General features: G+C 42.1%; 1 protein-coding gene and 1 long non-coding RNA gene across 3 annotated transcripts in view; one reads left to right on the forward strand and one right to left on the reverse strand.

Annotated features, from left to right (window-relative positions):
• The window catches only part of LOC135557914 (diacylglycerol lipase-alpha-like), a 55,081-nt gene extending 39,982 nt beyond the window's left edge, over nt 1–15,099 (reverse strand). For both annotated transcript variants that reach the window (XM_064991642.1, XM_064991623.1), the window contains exon 1: nt 14,247–15,099. The gene's annotated coding sequence lies outside the window, so the exon portion shown is untranslated. The remainder of the gene's footprint in view (nt 1–14,246) is intronic.
• A 1,541-nt stretch (nt 15,100–16,640) lies between these two features.
• On the forward strand, nt 16,641–19,489 carry LOC135557987 (uncharacterized). Its single transcript, XR_010458291.1, has 2 exons — nt 16,641–16,808; nt 17,641–19,489. It is a non-coding gene; the product is annotated as an uncharacterized LOC135557987 (long non-coding RNA).
• The last annotated feature ends 290 nt before the right edge of the window (nt 19,490–19,779 follow it).

Raw genomic sequence — 19,779 nt, forward strand, 5'->3', positions numbered from 1 at the left:
GAAGCTCTTTGCCACCTTCTCCTCCCTCCTGAATCCTCCTCACCCCCCCCCTCCTCCCTCTCTGCAGATGACTTCGTCAACCATTTTGAAAAGAAGGTCGACGACATCCGATCCTCGTTTGCTAAGTCAAACGACACCGCTGGTTCTGCTCACACTGCCCTACCCTGTGCTCTGACCTCTTTCTCCCTCTCTCTCCAGATGAAATCTCGCTTCTTGTGACGGCCGGCCGCCCAACAACCTGCCCGCTTGACCCTATCCCCTCCTCTCTTCTCCAGACCATTTCCGGGGACCTTCTCCCTTACCTCACCTCGCTCATCAACTCATCCCTGACCGCTGGCTACGTCCCTTCCGTCTTCAAGAGAGCGAGAGTTGCACCCCTTCTGAAAAAACCTACACTCGATCCCTCCGATGTCAACAACTACAGACCAGTATCCCTTCTTTCTTTTCTCTCCAAAACTCTTGAACGTGCCGTCCTTGGCCAGCTCTCCCGCTATCTCTCTCAGAATGACCTTCTTGATCCAAATCAGTCAGGTTTCAAGACTAGTCATTCAACTGAGACTGCTCTTCTCTGTATCACGGAGGCGCTCCGCACTGCTAAAGCTAACTCTCTCTCCTCTGCTCTCATCCTTCTAGACCTATCGGCTGCCTTCGATACTGTGAACCATCAGATCCTCCTCTCCACCCTCTCCGAGTTGGGCATCTCCGGCGCGGCCCACGCTTGGATTGCGTCCTACCTGACAGGTCGCTCCTACCAGGTGGCGTGGCGAGAATCTGTCTCCTCGCCACGCGCTCTCACCACTGGTGTCCCCCAGGGCTCTGTTCTAGGCCCTCTCCTATTCTCGCTATACACCAAGTCACTTGGCTCTGTCATAACCTCACATGGTCTCTCCTATCATTGCTATGCAGACGACACACAATTAATCTTCTCCTTTCCCCCTTCTGATGACCAGGTGGCGAATCGCATCTCTGCATGTCTGGCAGACATATCAGTGTGGATGACGGATCACCACCTCAAGCTGAACCTCGGCAAGACGGAGCTGCTCTTCCTCCCGGGGAAGGACTGCCCGTTCCATGATCTCGCCATCACGGTTGACAACTCCATTGTGTCCTCCTCCCAGAGCGCTAAGAACCTTGGCGTGATCCTGGACAACACCCTGTCGTTCTCAACCAACATCATGGCGGTGGCCCGTTCCTGTAGGTTCATGCTCTACAACATCCGCAGAGTACGACCCTGCCTCACACAGGAAGCGGCGCAGGTCCTAATCCAGGCACTTGTCATCTCCCGTCTGGATTACTGCAACTCGCTGTTGGCTGGGCTCCCTGCCTGTGCCATTAAACCCCTACAACTCATCCAGAACGCCGCAGCCCGTCTGGTGTTCAACCTTCCCAAGTTCTCTCACGTCACCCCGCTCCTCCGCTCTCTCCAATGGCTTCCAGTTGAAGCTCGCATCCGCTACAAGACCATGGTGCTTGCCTACGGAGCTGTGAGGGGAACGGCACCGCAGTACCTCCAGGCTCTGATCAGGCCCTACACCCAAGCAAGGGCACTGCGTTCATCCACCTCTGGCCTGCTCGCCTCCCTACCATTGAGGAAGTACAGTTCCCGCTCAGCCCAGTCAAAACTGTTCGCTGCTCTGGCCCCCCAATGGTGGAACAAACTCCCTCACGACGCCAGGACAGCGGAGTCAATCACCACCTTCCGGAGACACCTGAAACCCCACCTCTTCAAGGAATACCTAGGATAGGATAAGTAATCCTTCTCACCACCCCCCCTTAATGATTTAGATGCACTATTGTAAAGTGGCTGTTCCACTGGATGTCAGAAGGTGAATTCACCAATTTGTAAGTCGCTCTGGATAAGAGCGTCTGCTAAATGACTTAAATGTAATGTAAATGTAAATGTAATAGCTTCCTTTAAGGTGGTTGAAGAATTTAATGGCTCTTTTCTGGATTTTGATAATTAGCAGGTATTGGCATTATTATGCTCTGCATACATTTGGTGTTCTACGTTGTACACAGAGGATAGTTTTTGCAGGATTCTGCATGCAGAGTCTCAATTTGGTGTTTGTCCCATTTAGTGAATTCTTGGTCGGTGAGCGGACCCCATACCTCAGAAACATAGAGGGAAATGGGTTCTATATATTTTATCATTTCATTGAGGATACCATCAATGGGGTGGCAGAGTAGCCTAGTGGTTAGAGCGTTGGACGGTTGCAAGATCAAACCCCCGAGCTGACAAGGTACAAATCTGTCGTTCTGCCCCTGAACAGACAGTTAACCCACTGTTCCTAGGCCGTCATTGAAAATAAGAATTTGTTCTTAACTGACTTGCCTGGTTAAATAAAAAGGTAAAATAATAATAATAAATAAAAAAACAACAACACCACAGGCCTTTTTTGGTTGGAGGGTTTGTATTTTGTCCTGTAGTTCATTGAATGAAATTGGAGAATCAAGTGGGTTCTGGTAGTCTTTAATAGTTATGTATATGTTATTTGCTGTTTGTTAGAGCCAAAAAGATTGGTTTACCCACATATCTCCGTTTTGGATAGATAGTTCTTTGTCGTTTGTTTAGTGTTTTCCAATTTTCCCAGACGTGGTTAGTCTATGAATTCTTCAATTCCATTAAGCCGATTTCTGGATGTGCTGCTGCTTCTATTTCCGTAGTGTATTTCTGTATTGTTTTAGTGATTCACCATAGTGAAGGCGTAGACTCAGGTTTTCCGGATCTCTATGTTTTTGATTGGACAAGTTTCTCAATTTCTTTCTTAGGTTTTTGCATTCTTCATCAAACCATGTCATTGCGGTTCATTTTCTTTAGTTTTCTGTTTGAGATTTTTTAGATTTGATAGGGAAGCTGAGAGGTCAAATATACTCTTCAGATTTTCTACTGCCAAGTTTACACCTTCACTATTACAGTGGAATGTTTTGTCCAGGGAGTTGTCTAAAAAGGGATTTAATTTGTTGTTGCTCAATTGTTTTGTTTTTTGGTTGGTTTCCACACTACATTCCTTCCATCGATAGCATTTCTTAATATTACTCAGTACCTTTGATGCCTCATGCTTGAACATTGCTCTGTTCAAGTAGACTGTGCTGTGGTCTGATAGGGGTGTCAGTTGGCTGACTGAACGCTCTGAGAGACTCTGAGTTGAGGTCAGTGACAAAGTAGTCTACAGTACTACTGCCAAGAGATGAGCTGTAGGTGTACCTATCATAGCAGTCCCCTCGAAGCCTACGATTGACTATGTACTGGACATAACCAGCGTGCGACAGAGCTGCAGGAGTTGTGACCAGTTTTTGTTGGCTATGTTGTCAGTTGTGCCTAGGGGGGCATAAGGGGGAGGGAATGCTGTCACCTCCAGGCAGGTGTTTGTCTCCATGTGCTGAGGGTGTCAGGTTCTTGTCCGGTTCTGGCATTTAGGTCCCTGGTCCTGGACATGATTGATTTCCCCCTCCAGGATGGAGAAACTGTCTTCATTAAAGTATGGGGATTCTAGTGGGGGGAGGGGCATAGGTAGTAGAGGTTGACCGATTATGATTTTTCAACGCTGTTACTGATTATTGAAGGACCAAAAATGCAGATACCGATTAAAAATCGGTCGATTTTTTATTTTATTTGTAATAATGACAATTACAACAATACTGAATGAACACTTATTTTATCTTAATATAATACATCAATAAAATCTATTTAGCCTCAAATAAATAATGAAACGTTCAATTTGGTTTAAATAATGCAAAAACAAAGTGTTGGAGAAGAAAGTAAAAGCGCAATATGTGCTAACGTTTCAGTTCCTTGCTCAGAACATGAGAACATATGAAAGCTGGTGGTTCCTTTTAACATGAGACTTCTATATTCCCAGGTAACAAGTTTTAGGTTGTAGTTATTATAGGACTGTTTCAATCTATACCATTTGTATTTCATATACCTTTGACTATTGGATGTTCTTATAGGCACTTTAGTATTGCCAGTGTAACAGTATAGCTTCTGTCCCTCTCCTCGCCCGTAACTGGGCTTGTACCAGGAAAACATCAACAACAGCTACCCTCAAAGCATCGTTACCCATTGCTCCACAAAAGCCGCAGCCCTTGCAGAGCAAGGGGAACAACTACTTCAAGGTCTCAGAGCGAGTGACGTCACCGATTGAAACACTATTAGCACGCACCCCGCTAACTAGCTAGCCATTTCACATTGGTTACACCAGCCTAATCTCGGGAGTTGATAGGCTTGAAGTCAAACATCTCAATGGTTGAAGCACAGCGAAGAGCTTCTAGCAAATGCACAAAAGTGCTGTTTGAATGAATGCTTACGAGCCTGCTGCTGCCTACCACCGCTCATTCAGACTGCTCTATCAAATATCAAATCATAGACTTAATAACATAATAACACAGAAAATCGAGCCTTAGGTCATTAATATGGTCAAATCCAGAAACTATCATTTAGAAAACAAAACGTTTATTCTTTCAGTGAAATACGGAACCGTTCTGTATTTTATCTAACGGGTGGCATCCCTAAGTCTAAATATTGCTGTTACATTGTACAACCTTCAATGTTATGTCATAATTATGTACAATTCTGTCAAATTAATTACTGTCTTTGTTAGGAATAAATGGTCTTCACACAGTTCGCAACGAGCCAGGCGGCCCAAACTGCTGCATATTCCCTGACTGCTTGCACGGAACGCAAGAGAAGTGACACAATTTCCCTAGTTAAAAGAAATTCATGTTCGCAGGCAATATTAACTAAATATGCAGGTTTAAAAATATATACTTAGGTATTGATTTTAAAGAAAGGCATGGATGTTTATGGTTAGGTACACATTGGTGTAGCTGTGATTCGATGAGAAATTAACAGGCCCCGCATCGATTATACGCAATGCAGGACAAGCTAGATAAACTAGTAATATCATCAACCATGTGTAGTTAACTAATGTTTATGTTAAGATTGATTGTTTTTTTATAAGAGAAGTTTAATGCTAGCAAGCAACTTACCTTGGCTTCTTGTTGCACTAGCGTAACAGGTAGTCAGCCAAGCCACGCAGGCTCCTCGTGGAGTGCTATGTAAGGCAGGTGGTTAGAGCGTTGGACTAATAACAGGAAGGTTGCAAGATCAAATCCCCGAGCTGACAAGGTACAAATCTGTCGTTCTGCCCCTGAACAAGGCAGTTAACCCACCGTTCCTAGGCCGCGATTGAAAATAAGATGGTGTTCTTAACTGACATGCCTAGTTAAATAAAAGGTAAAAAAAATAAAAAATAAAACAAATCAATAAAACAAATCGGCCACAATTGGTTTCCAAAAATGACGATTACTGATTGTTATGAAATCTTGATAAATCGGCCCTAATTAAATCGGCCATTCCGATTAATCGGTCGACCTCTAATAGGTAGCACACAGGAGAACATTTCTCTGTTAAGATCATTTCCTTTTGAATTTCTAGCCAAATGTAAAATGTTCCTGTTTTGATTAATGGAGTGAGTTAGGTCTGTTCTATACCAAATTAGCATACCCGAGTCCCTTCCCTGTTTCACACCTGGTAGTTTGGTGGATGGGACTAACAGCTCTCTGTAACCTAGAGGGCAACCAGTGGGTCCATCTCCTCTATACCAGGTTTATTGTAGGATGGCAATATCTGTATTTCTGATTTCTTTGATGAAGTCCGGATTCCTGCTCTTTGGGCCAAAGGCAGATGACCTCAGGCCTTGGATATTTCAGGATGAGATAATGAAGGCTTTGTGTTCTATAAAGTGTCCAATGTTGTTGGTTGTGTGGTTTGGCCTTAGGCCAGTAAGTGTGAGCAGAGCCCGCAGAGCATCTGGTACATCTCCAGCAGGTATATCTCCAGCAGGTATATCTCTCTGGTCACCCCCAGAGCCAATTCTTTCTTTGGCCGCCTCTCCTTCCAGTTCTCTGCTGCCAATGACTGGAACGAACTACAAAAAGCACTGAAACTGGAAACACTTATCTCCCTCACTAGCTTTAAGCACCAACTGTCAGAACAGCTCACATATTACTGCACCTGTACCCAAACAACTACCTCTTTCCCTACTGTATTTATTTGATTTATTTTGCTCCTTTGCACCCCATTATTTTTATTTCTACTTTGCACATTCTTCCACTGCAAATCTACCATTCCAGTGTTTTACTTGCTATATTGTATTTACTTTGCCACCATGGCCTTTTTTTGCCTTTACCTCCCTTATCATCTCACCTCATTTGCTCACATCGTATATAGACTTGTTTATACTGTATGCATGTTTGTATACTGTATGTTTGTTTTACTCCATGTGTAACTCTGTGTCGTTGTATGTGTCGAACTGCTTTGCTTTATCTTGGCCAGGTCGCAATTGTAAATGAGAACTTGTTATCAACTTGCCTACCTGGTTAAATAAAGGTGAATTCTTTAAAAAAAAATAACATGCCATTGGCTTGGGCTAGTGTACGCCCGCTCACGACCTGGGCGTATGTGTGACTTCCATGTTGAGGCCCTCTTTGCGGAGGTGGGGTATATGGGGTGGGCAGGAGGTCTGATCTGAAGGGGATCTGAGGGGACCTAAACTCATCAGTCTATTCTTGTTCTGAGAAATGAAGGCTATTCCATGCAAAAAACTGAAGATCTCGTACAACGTTGTGTACTACTCCTTTCACAGAACAAACTAGCCCTAACCAGAATAGAAAGAGGAGTGGGAGGCCCCGGTGCACAACTGAGCAAGAGGACAATTACATTAGAGTGTCTAGTTTGAGAAAGTCCTCAACTGGCAGCTTCATTAAATAGTATCCGTAAAAAAAACCAATGTCAACTGTGAAGAGGTGATTCCGGGATGCTGGCCTTCTCAGCAGAGTTGCAAAGAAAAATACATATTACAGACTGGCCAATAAAAAGAAAAAGATGGGGAGGAGAACACAGGCACTGGACAGAGGAACTCTGCCTAGAAGGCCAGCATCCCGGAGTTGCCTCTTCACTGTTGACGTTGAGACTGGTGTTTTGCAGGTACTATTTAATGAAGCTTCTAGTTGAGGACTTGTGAGGCGTCTGTTTCTCAAACTAGGCACTAATGTCTAACTGCGGCAGTCTCCACGTGCCATTTGCATCAGGTCAAGTGTAAGTGGGTCACACAGTGATGCTTCGCATTTCAGTTTGGTGAGCAAACATTCTAGCCCTCTCATAAAAGGACATCATTGCCAACACAAACAACCCGGTTAATCACTCCCCTTACTGTCATAAAGCTCTAAATTGTGGTATTTGTAAAGCTTTCCTTCAGGTGAGGTTAGCAAAAGGCTGATCTCATATAGGCTAGGCCTACTATTAAATCAAACATAACAGAGAAAATTCATTTTCAAAAAGTTTGGTAACAACAGGTTAACTTCTTATCAAATTGAATGAGGTATTTTGTAAACCTCCTGCCTCTCACCCTAGGTGGCCTTTTACCTGATAGAAAATCTCATCATAGTAGAGTAATTGAGGCTATGACCCACACCCACCCACTCCAAACCATCAGCACCAACTTCGACCCACATTTCATTTCACAGCCATTTGAGGCCTGATGAATTTGAGGGGGGTAGGATAGAGGGAGGTATACTGGTAAGTTATTTGATGTGTGATTAGTAGATTAAATGCATTCCAATTATCCCCAGTCCAATGCTTCAGCCTCTGTCGGTATGGTTGGTTGACATTCTTTGACACTTAATCTGAAAGCAAGCGGTCACCTCATCGCAATGCCTTTGGAGGTGACTGTGTATACAGTGGGATCTGGAATTATTGGATCCATTGATAAAGATGAGCAAATTTTTTAAATAAAATAATACTGAGCTATATTGGTTGCCCAAAAAATACAAATACAATTGTGTGCCCTAAAAATAAACATTTTCAGAGAAAGATCGAAATAAACCTCTAAAAGGGCTCAAAAGTATTGGATCCCCTGGGTTTTCAAAACTCCAGCACCCTCCAAGGATAACAACATTTAGCCTATTTCTAAAATGTTTTAGAAAATTGGATGTATCATAGACCATTCCCCCATACAGAATCCTTCCAGATCCTCAATATCATTCATCTACGCTTATGGACATCTGTGGGCTTAGGGTCATTGTCTTGCTGGAAGATTCACTTGCGGCCAGGTTTCAGCCTCCTGGCAGATGTAATCAGGTTTTTGGCTAAAATGTCCTGGTACTTCGTAAAGTTCTTGATGTCATTGACCTTATGCAGCACCCATGGAGTTTGCTAAATGGCATTGGCACTTGGATTGAAACCAGGGCTATGGGTCATTTCCATGTACAGTCACAGCCAAAAGTTGAGAATGACACAAATGTTAATTTTCGCAAAGTCTGCTGCCTCAGAAATTGACTTTAACCCAGTCCTCAGCAGTCCAATCCCTGTACCGTTTGCAGAATATCAGTCTGTCCCTGATGTTTGTCCTCCATCCTCCAAAAGTCTTCGCATCACTGTGCGTGCAGATGCACTCACACCTGCTTGAGCAAGCTCTGTACGGGTGGTGCTCCAATCCCGCAGCTCAATCAACTTTAGGAGACGGTCCTGGCGCTTGCTGTACTTTCTTGGGCGCCCTGAAGCCTTCTTCACAACAATTGAACCGCTCACCTTGAAGTTCTTGATGATCCGATAAATGGTTGATTTAGGTGCAATCTTACTGGCAGCAATATCCTTGCCTGTGAAGCCCTTTTTGTGCAAAACAATGATGATGGCACTTGTTTCCTTGCAGGTAACCATGGTTGACAGCGGAAGAACAATGATTCCAAGCACCACCCTCCTTTTGAAGCTTCCAGTCTGTTATTCAAACTCAATCAGCATGACAGAGTGATCTTCAGCCTTGTCCTCGTCAACACTCACACCTGTGCTAACGAGAGAGTCACTAACATGTCAGCTGGTCCTTTTGTGGCAGGGCTGAAATGCACTGGAAATGTTTTTGGGGGATTCAGTTCATTTGCATGGCAAAGAGGGACTACGCAATTAATTGCAGTTCATGTGATCACTCTTCATAACATTCTGGAGTATAAGCAAATTGCCATCATATAAACTGAGGCAGAAATATTAATTTTCAATAAGTTTTGTGTCATTCTCAAACCTTTTGGCCACGACTGTAAAATGACCCATGTGCACCAACATGTTAATTTCAAAGGAGCATGTCAAATTGGGTGTCAAATAAAAGCTACGAGTATTTATCTTTCAGAAATTAAGGAATATTTACACCTGTTTTGTTTAAGTTAATCCTAAAAAAATGAATAAGCAAAGGCTTTGATTTCTTGTCAAATATATGAAAAATTTGTCTTAGAAAAGATCAGAAAAACATCAAAACACAATAATGTTGAAGACTCCTGCCAACTGATATCAACACACATTTATACTGAACAAAAATATAAACGCAAGTGCTGGTCCCATGTTTCATGAGCTGAAATAAAAGATCCCAGAAATGTTCCATACAATGCATATGCAGAAAATACCTCATTCTGTAAAATAAGCTGGTGGGTCTGATGACACTCAGGAGGCAGTGTTCTCCAATTTCATAAAACATTTTAGAAAGAGGCTTGGAGTGTGTCATTTTCCTCACAATGGGTATTGTGAAAGAGGATCCAAACATTTTCCCCATCTTTTTTAAATATTTTTTATTACTTGTTACACAAAATATCATTCTCTGAGCGATTGTATTAATATAATATATATTGTTTTTACATTTAAAAATATTACATACAATATAGCAACATATACAATATAGCTCAGTATTTGTATTCTTTATACAGTCTTTTTTGCTCATCTTTATTAAGAGATTCAATAATTACAGACCCCACTGTACATACACAAACATTGTGATAAAATATTGTGTGCATGGCGGTTTTTGTGGCCCGTGAACTAGCTGGTTCCATTCCTTCTGCCTCAAGCATGGTACAGTATAGCACTGAGGGGTCATGGTTCAGCAGAAGAATAGAAAATCAAGGAACATTCTGTGCTGACTTTTATTGTTACACTTTCAAGTTATGTAGAGGGAAACACTGACATTGAACAAGTTATGTAGAGGGAAACACTGACATTGAACAAGTTATGTAGAGGGAAACACTGACATTGAACAAGTTATGTAGAGGGAAACACTGACATTGAACAAGTTATGTAGAGGGAAACACTGACATTGAACAAGTTATGTAGAGGGAAACACTGACATTGAACAAGTTATGTAGAGGGAAACACTGACATTGAACAAGTTATGTAGAGGGAAACACTGACATTGAACAAGTTATGTAGAGGGAAACACTGACATTGAACAAGTTATGTAGAGGGAAACACTGACATTGAACAAGTTATGTAGAGGGAAACACTGACATTGAACAAGTTATGTAGAGGGAAACACTGACATTGAACAAGTTATGTAGAGGGAAACACTGACATTGAACAAGTTATGTAGAGGGAAACACTGACATTGAACAAGTTATGTAGAGGGAAACACTGACATTGAACAAGTTATGTAGAGGGAAACACTGACATTGAACAAGTTATGTAGAGGGAAACACTGACATTGAACAAGTTATGTAGAGGGAAACACTGACATTGAACAAGTTATGTAGAGGGAAACACTGACATTGAACAAGTTATGTAGAGGGATACACTGACATTGAACAAGTTATGTAGAGGGATACACTGACATTGAACAAGTTATGTAGACAAAACACTGACATTGAACAACTGTATTAATACCTTTGATCCAATTCCTCTAATAAATCTTGAAATACAGTAATCCAATTTCTTCTCATAAAACAGGGAGAAACCACACGGTTGTGTGTGACATGGGAAGGCTCTATTTTCTCTGTCCAGACTCAAAGACATCAAAATAAAGAGTCGCACACTCCATATATAAACTACCAGTAATTTATTGGGTAAATTACCAACGTTTCAGCATCCAAAATGTTGATGATTGGCACAGTGATGTCGAAATGGTGACTTACCCAATAAATTACTGGGAGTTTATATATGGAATGTGTGACTATTTTTATAGCTTATAGTTTATTTTCCGTTAGTCAGCACCTCTACATAAAATAATGTTCTCTGGGTGTGCGCCAGCTCATGTTTTTTTATCAGACTCAAAAGACAGAGACTTGACTGCACATAATGAGTACACACTAGCAAGTGGGCTACACAATCTGAACTTCATATTTACACACATACATCCAAATACATATACTATCACACAAAGTCACAGAATAGAGTGTGGAGGGAGGAGAGGTGAAAGGGATTGAGTGGGCGGGAGTGTGAGCGAAAGACAGAGAAAGAGGCAGAGGGAGAGTGGGAGTGAGTGGCACATGGCTTTCAGTCTAAAAAAGGGAAAGAGCGGCATGAAGCCAAAACCTGGAATAGCTAGATAAAGAATGGGGGGGGGAATAGGAGAGAAAATGTAGGTTTCTTCACTGTTGAAATGGTGCAAACGCATGACACTGCTTTCGCAGTCACAAACCTCTTCTAAAATATGAATAGTGAATGAGCGTGTGGGTAGAGTGAGAAGGGGGGGGAGAAAGATGAGAAGGAGAGACAGTAAGAGAGGGAGAGATAGGCTAGAGATTTCACGTTAAAGGTAGGCTGGATGGTGCATGGAAGAGGTTGTCGTAATAAAAGACAGGTGAAGGAGGAGAATGGAGGAGTAGGTCTACTAGGAGAAACGGAGGAGGAGGAGAGCGTGTGACGAGTATATAGGAACTCACGAGAGAAAGAAAGAGAGAAGCTCTGTGTATAGTGTGAGACTGACCCAGGCAGACAGAGAGAGTGCTGCACATGGAGGCTGGAGCAGACGGGTACAGGGCTGGGAGCCGAGAGACAGAGGGAGGGATAGTACCGCTCTGCCAGCCTGGGTTAACATCCCCCTGTGGACTCTCTCAATAACGTCCCAATCTCTCCCCTATTCATGCCAAACACCTCACCAACACACTTCACACTGCACCCCTAATATCCTCCTCAGTCCTCACACCACAAGGCTGAGCTCGCAAAATACACAACGCACTGGGAGTTTCCCCCCTATGCTTCCACAAACACCTGTGTCCTCTCACCACCACACACTTGAACAAATACAGTATGTTGCATTCAGTCAGGTCCATAATTATTACCACCCTTGATACAGATGAGGAAAAAAGACTGATCCCTCCCAATGTGTTCTCCTATCTCATAAAACATTTTAACAAAAAGGCTCAGTGCTGTTATTCTCGCAAGGTGAGATATTGAAAACAGGGGTGGCAATAATTTTGACCATCTTTTTAAAGAAACAATTAATACTTGTTCAACTAAATGTATTTCTCTGAATGTATGTATTTTCTCTTTAGGACCAAATCTTTGACCCTAATGTATGACCATATGTGACTTGATAAGCTCCTAATAAACTGTATCTGTAAATTACTTAGCTAGTCAATCATTTACAGTCCCTTTGTAGTCCAAACATGCCATGACCATCACAGTACTCCAGATAAAACCTCTCCCTCTTTGAATACAAAAACCGTCAATGACACACATTATGTGGTTTGGCACATTGAGGCTGTCAAAAAAAGGCACCCTATTCCCTTTATAGTGCACTACCTTTGACTAGGGTCGGTAGGGCTCTATAGAGAATATGGTGCCATTTCAGACACACTTTATGAAAGACAACTGTCAGGAGAGGAGAGGAGGAGTGGAGAGGTACTCTGTGGGGGTTGGGGAGTCAGCAGGGAGGGAGTAAGTGGAAGCAGGTGTAAACAAAAGACAGTATTCCGTTGTACTGTGGCTAGAAACCTCTTAGCCCCCTACTGTAGATCTAATGGATTATTAGGCTTTTAAATGTTTTTTGTCAGACAGGGACACCAGGTTTCTGAGAAAAGCAGTTTCATTTCAAATATGGCCATACCACCAGTGTGATCTTTCCCATATTAGATTCAATCTGAAAGCATGATAGAAGTATCTTTATGTTGGAGAATTCTGTGTAAATTGTTGTCATGAAGTCCAGAATGTGACACTTGTTTGTTGTGATGGGAATTATTGGCTAGGGAGTGGTTGCTGTGAAATGACCAAAGCAAAAGCACCTCTTAATGGAAACAGATCTGTGCGTGTGCAACATGAATGTACATCTCACACAGCACACATACACACTCCAGTCTCAACTCAGGTATTGAAATCAAGCATATTCCATAAATGATGGGAGAGGTTGAGAAGGAAAAAGTGAGTAAAACCTGTCCTCTTCTCACATGCGCTAAAAGAAAAGATCCTAGACATTTGTCATAAGCACAAAAAGCTTATTTCAGGTAGGTCCCGCCCCATTTCGTTCCTGTTGCTTCCGTTTAAGAAACGTTTTGCAACAGAATCGGCATAATGAATACGCCGCTGGGTAAAACTGAGTCTGAACGTGAGATTACTACAGGGATTTAAACCTACTTTAGGGGGCAAACCGGTCTCAAATCCACTGAACGTGACCGTAATCCATGTACACTGCATCTCTCTGCCCATTGGCTTTTGTTCCCTAGTGTTACACAACATTCAGAAAAACTCTCTCCAAGTAGAAACAACTTTCAGAACATCACTTAGATCACTTTTACGCTACTGCAAACAGATCATACTTGATGCACAGACATACACCTGTGATACAAACTCACATAGTTTACATGATCCACTTGTCCATGTTCGAGCCTTCATGAAAACATACAGAGCACCTAGGGAAGCTATATTGGCACTCATGGAAATAAAGTGATTGTGACTGGGCATTCTATTGGTATGACATGCATTTCTCTCTGTAGGCCCAGCTATGCAGCTGATAAAAGGCTCTGTCTTCACACATTGAACTACATGTTCTTTATCCAGTCTCTCTCCGCCTGCTGCATGCCTGCACATGAGCATCATAGCCTGCCCTGTCCTGAAGGGTTATTGAGTGGAATGCAAAAACACTGGACATTCTGCAGAAAGACTCCACAATGGTGCAATAATAAAGGAGTAAAGACATGGTCGAGAAAAGGTTTGAAAACATCTAGCCTAATCTCCGAGGTTTGCTGTGGGTTGAGCCTTCCTTAAATTAATAATGGACGGTCAATAATTGTTTGGCCATATAACCTAATGTCCGGATTTGCCTAATCTCTGCTATCACTTCTTTATCACCAAGGTGGGTAAAGGGGTTATTAGTAATATTGCTACCCCAGTTGATATTTAGAAAAGGTTATTGTCTAAATAGATAAGAAATCCAAGCCGTCACTGTATGACACCGCTCCCCATCACATTACATTGATCGGCCGTTGGGCTTCTTTCTCACCTGTATTGTGACGATGCCTTGCCAAGACCCACTGCATCGGTTCTGTTCGTTCTCCCATCCTACTCTTGTCCACCTCGAGCTCACCTCAACGTGGACCTGGACCAGTGCTCTGCCAGGGATAAACCCTGTAAAATACCGCAGCGACAATATTGCGCTGAACCGTGGCTGGCAGAACACACACGTACCTCCCTATGAATCCAGCCACGGTACTTCAAGTGAAATGTTCCACAGGAATCCGGGCCAGGCAATCAGATAAGATTCGCAGCTGGATCATACCGTAATCTAGAGTCAAAACCGTGCAGGCACGCGATCCATTTACTCTGCCTTGGTATTTAAGATCTTGATTATTTGATAGATTGCAACACGTCGTCGATATGTAGGATATCCGCTGCCCGATGTCTCTTCACGCCATGTAGGAGTGCCGGGAGGTTCATCCATACAATGTTTCTCACTGACATACAGTGAAGTTGAATAAATAAATCGCTACACAATGTTTTTATATTGTGTGTATCATATGTGACAACCAACCGGACAACTCCCGATCACAATCGGGCTACTAAAGTAGCGGGTCCCGATAAATTGGTTGTTGTAATACCAGCCGTCAGACCAATTTTTACCCCTGAAAAGATACGTCGTTTCTATTCCCATTCCATATTCCGCAGCTGCGGATCAAAAACCGAATCACCACTGCGCCATTTACGTAGGAACTTTACGTCATCCATCACCCTACAATAGAGCCAGTTGGATTTGTGTCGTTCTCGCAGGCTTCGGCGATTGTAGGCACTGTATAAATCGCTAGCATACTGTAAAATGCACGACTGGTGGTTTGTGAATATCGAGGAATCTCCAACTATAGAGTTTGGGCGTGGACTCACGTCATTTCCTGAGCTAGACTTTATTAAATAGGTGTGCCCTGCGCTCGGACTGGCTCTAAATGCAAAACATGGGTCGACCACATTTTCTTTTAAACATCAGCAAAACAAATACTATAACAGGCACATAATTAGCCAAATGCATTTGCCATAAATAGGCAAACACTATTAGTCTACACAACTTGGGAAGGCTACCCTACAGCCATCAGTCTGCTGCGACTCCAAGAGCTTTGGGTCATCTGTCCAAGGCAGACTGGCAGACATCACCCAAAAATAGAAATAAGCTGTCTGAAATATTAATTCTTAGTAATGTTGACACTGCTGACAATAGTCCTACTTGATATCCCAAATGGATACTGATTTTCAGAGTTGTAAGTTTGTTGTATATAACACATCAGCCCATCTTACAGTATAGGCTACAAGGCACAGGCACATAGGCACAAAACCTGACTGTCGGCATTGGCATTGACATTTATTTGATTATTGACTGAGCCCTGCTGGCCATGCTTGTTAATGTCATACATTACTGCTGTGTGTTTTAGGAATGCAGAAATGCTGCTGTAGGCATCTGCCAGGATGTTCCTCCTACTGTAAGTCATCCTGCTATATCCTGTTTCTTCCCATATATTAGTACTATTAGTACATGGAGGTAACCACCTTAATGCATTACTACAGTGGTGAGAAAAGGTTCAAATGTTATAATTGAATTGTCAAAAACAAGACAAAAGCAGCCAGGGCCAGAAAACATCTAATGGCGAGTTTGAATATTTTATTTATTATTTTTTAAATCTCATATGTAATGGATGGGTGGATACAAATAATCATACTGGAATGGTAGGTAGGCATCCCAGGTATCCTAGCGGTTAAGCGTGTTGGGCCAATAACTTAAAGCTTTCTGCTTTGAATCCCAGAGCAGACTAGATGACAAATCTGTTGATGTGCCCTTGAGCAAAGCAGTTAACCCTAATTGCTCCTGTAAGTCACTCTGGATAAGAGTGTCTGCTAAATGACAATAATGACAATGTAGGCATACACTAGTATTTGACTGAACTAGGGCTGTATTATTTGAATGATGTCATCCCCTTAGCATCACAGGGAGATATTTTATTTAGATACAGTCAGGGACAGTGATGCAAGAAAGTACTCAACTGAAGCCATGTACTGAACACACTTGAGATCAAATTTGAAACACACAAACAACAAGCATATTTGCCCCTTTACAAATTTGACAGTGACTTAGAAACACGCACATTTAGAGGCTGCATGATGACACACATTGGGTATGCAAATCTTTGACTTGTATTATATATTTATACAGTATATACAATTTAATCACTATTGTTATAATTATTATAGTAGTCTTCTACAAGAATTTCACAAGAATGTATTTAAAAAAAATACATCCTAAGCTCTAGGGCTAGGCAGAGAGAGATACAGTAAATTGACCCAAGACACAATTCAGTCTAAAGATATGGACACCCCCACTGTTTGCAGCCCAGATGGTACATCCCAGTCCTTCTCCTTCTCCTCCCTCTGTTTTCACTGTGCCCTCCATCGCTTTACTTACTCTCGCTCTGTCTTGAGGACATTACTGATTTCCTTCTGACAGTCTTTGAGCAGCAATTCCATTTCTCCATCCTTCCGGCCATTGTTACAGAGCTGTTGGAGAGAAGAACAGAATAGCCTGAGGGTATGTACTCCCAGATTTCTACCTTCATGCAATTTCAGTATTTTGGTCTATGGGATTATTACGGCCTGTGCAGCTCCTATCTTCATATCCTGTGCCAGCATCGAGCATCCTCAGATACATCCATTATAGCATCTCTCAGTTTTTTCTTTAATTCGTCTCTCTTTTTCTTATTTTCCTGCCTTTGGATAATTCTGTATCCCCACTATGTTATTACTCTCTCCTCTCCTTATTCCTGTCTGCTTTCCTCCATCTTGACCTCCATTAACAGTACACACTGTATGACTCATGCCATTTTAGAGATAGACAGGGAGAGAGAGGGAGAAATAAATAAATATACAGAGACAATATTTATTGCATGCTGAGACTGGATTAACACTTGTGTCAGACCGTGTGGGGAGTGCAGAAGACATGCATGCACCTCTGTGCCTCTGTCAAATGGGCTCTTTTTTTAGCAGCTGCAGCAGCATGATTACTCTGTCTGTTACAAAACGTGCAGTTAACTTTCCCATGAGATTACTCTTGACAGGATGTTGGATTTAAAGTGTTGCTTCCACCCACTGGAAGTTTGCTCTACAAATGTAATAAACAAACCAGATAATGTATATAGCAGGGACAATATGGTTCTGTTTGTCCTCTTGTCTGTGAAGGTCACATGATGGCCCTACTGACATGAGGCTTTTACTTCATTCTGCAGTGAATACGGAGGTGTATAATACTTCCTGTGTATGTTGATGCTCCTTGTCGGTATAATAACACCAGGGGACAGTAGAGCAGATAACATAGTCTAATCTGTGTGATTATCTGTCTGCCTCTGTTTGCTGTTTTCTATCAGTGAAGCAGCTGACCAACCCCACCTCTGTTTCTGGATCCTATGGAAGCCAAGGCTAAGAGCGGGGCACCAGCGCCCAAGGCATCCTCTAAAGCAGAGAAGACAGAGAAGGAGGCAGCTCCCCCTAAAAAGGTTGACCCTGCTCAAGTAGAGCCTCTACCCCCAGCAGCCCCTGTGGAAGAGCCTCAAATGGAGGATGGATCAGCTGAACCAGAGGGGACACCAGAGGGGGAGGAGGCAGCAGAGGCCAGTACGGACTCCCTGGAAAGCCTGAAGCCCTTCCTCATTGGTGGTGCCATCATTGCTGCTGGTGCCATCCTGTTGGGGGCACTGTTGTTGGCACGAAGAAATTAACCACCACCACCACTCATCATCAAAACCTATTGGTCGATGGGTTAACGAGTCACTTGCTGATTGGTTCATAGACTATCATGCAGCTGGTAGAGATGGGGTTATGGGGAGCCACTGTGCTTCTTAACTTTAATTCAGTCTGACCTTACTTGTAGTGAATATAAACATCAGTGAACATTCAAGTAATATATTTTTGGGCCCCTGCAAGTATACTCAAGCATGAATTTGCTCCACCCCTCTAACTGCACCTACTTATAGGTCTACAGGCTTTTAATCACCATACAAATGCACTCCCAACAGTTACACTGGACACACACATATACACAGTACTTGAACACCCTATTTATCCAGTATTCACTGATAAACATTTGGATGTTTCTGGGTCTACTAATACATAAGTTAGAAGTAGAAATGCAGTAACTTTATATTGTTTGATTTGAAAAAGGTCATATGAAGTGAAGTATGAAGTATATTAAACATACTATTGTGAGTGCCTAGCAGGTTTGGGGTCAATTTCATTTGAATTCCAGTCAATTCAGAAAGTACACTGAAATTCCTGTATTTATTTGAAGACCATACATGTTAGAGTGAGTAGTGCGAGAGACTGTGCAGCTACTGTAATAGTACTGTACATTGTATGTATGAATTTCGATTCAGAATGAAAATATTCTACATGTAATATGTGGTGTACCAATGTATGTAGTAGCTTGGCCAGTCATGCTCAGCAAATCAGCATATACACAAATATATTACATCCATATCCAACCTCCAGGAAAGCCTTGAAAGTATGATGAAATGATGATAATACACACATTACGGTTTATTTTCTAATACATGAATATTTTTTGATAGTTTGATAAACCTAGAATCCAAGTAGAAAGCATGCATTATTGATGGGAGTAGAGAAATAGCTGGATTTATTAAGTAGATAAACAGATTGTTTCTTCTGTTGTTTCCTTATTCATTACAGAGAAACACTCCTATTTTTGACAAGAGACAAACAGTTTTTTTTTTAAATCAGAGGCCTAGGAGATTTAACACCCAATCAAACATCTTGCTTGAACCCTGGCATGTAGCGTACCATGATGCAATATCAATACCTCCAGCACAGCAACAGAACAGACACATATTCTGCAGATACATGTTCAAATAGCCTAGTCATCACGTCACAGAGTACTAAATAAAATCTATCAGTTATTTTCCTTGGTCTCAAAGAGCGTATAAATGCAATAATTCCAGTAGGACTCCACATTTTAGCACATGTTCTGTGTGATATTAAAATAATGGTAATGATGGTGACATGTTGATGGGTAATACTATTGTAAATGGAGAATGAGAACCAGATGATGATGATTAAACCTATATTTTCTTGATATCCCAGCTCCCAATATAACATATTTTTCCTCTTTCACACTCCCTCCCCTGACTCCAAAGCTCCTTGTGTAAATCCAAATGGTTGTCTTGTGACTTGACCTGACCTTTATTAAAGGCAATGAACCAGCTTGCATAGACTCAAGGATCTCTTTGATAGCTGTGAATAATTTTGTGTCCTACACTCTCCACCAATAGAATTAGCTAGGGTTCATTGTGTTGAGGATGATGCACTCCTTTCATTGTTTCATTTCCTCCATCATCACTGATATGAATAGGACTGACTGGCTGTATTATGTACACCATTCACATGTTAGCGGTCATGAAAATGAGACAAATTGTAGAAGCCATAAAGAAGAAATAGGAGATATCCAGGGGCTTTTAAATATTACCATGCTGGCCAATAGGGTTTCTAAACAC

The sequence above is a fragment of the Oncorhynchus masou genome, chromosome 2 (assembly GCF_036934945.1).
Source record: "Oncorhynchus masou masou isolate Uvic2021 chromosome 2, UVic_Omas_1.1, whole genome shotgun sequence".
In the NCBI taxonomy this organism is placed as follows: domain Eukaryota; kingdom Metazoa; phylum Chordata; class Actinopteri; order Salmoniformes; family Salmonidae; genus Oncorhynchus; species Oncorhynchus masou.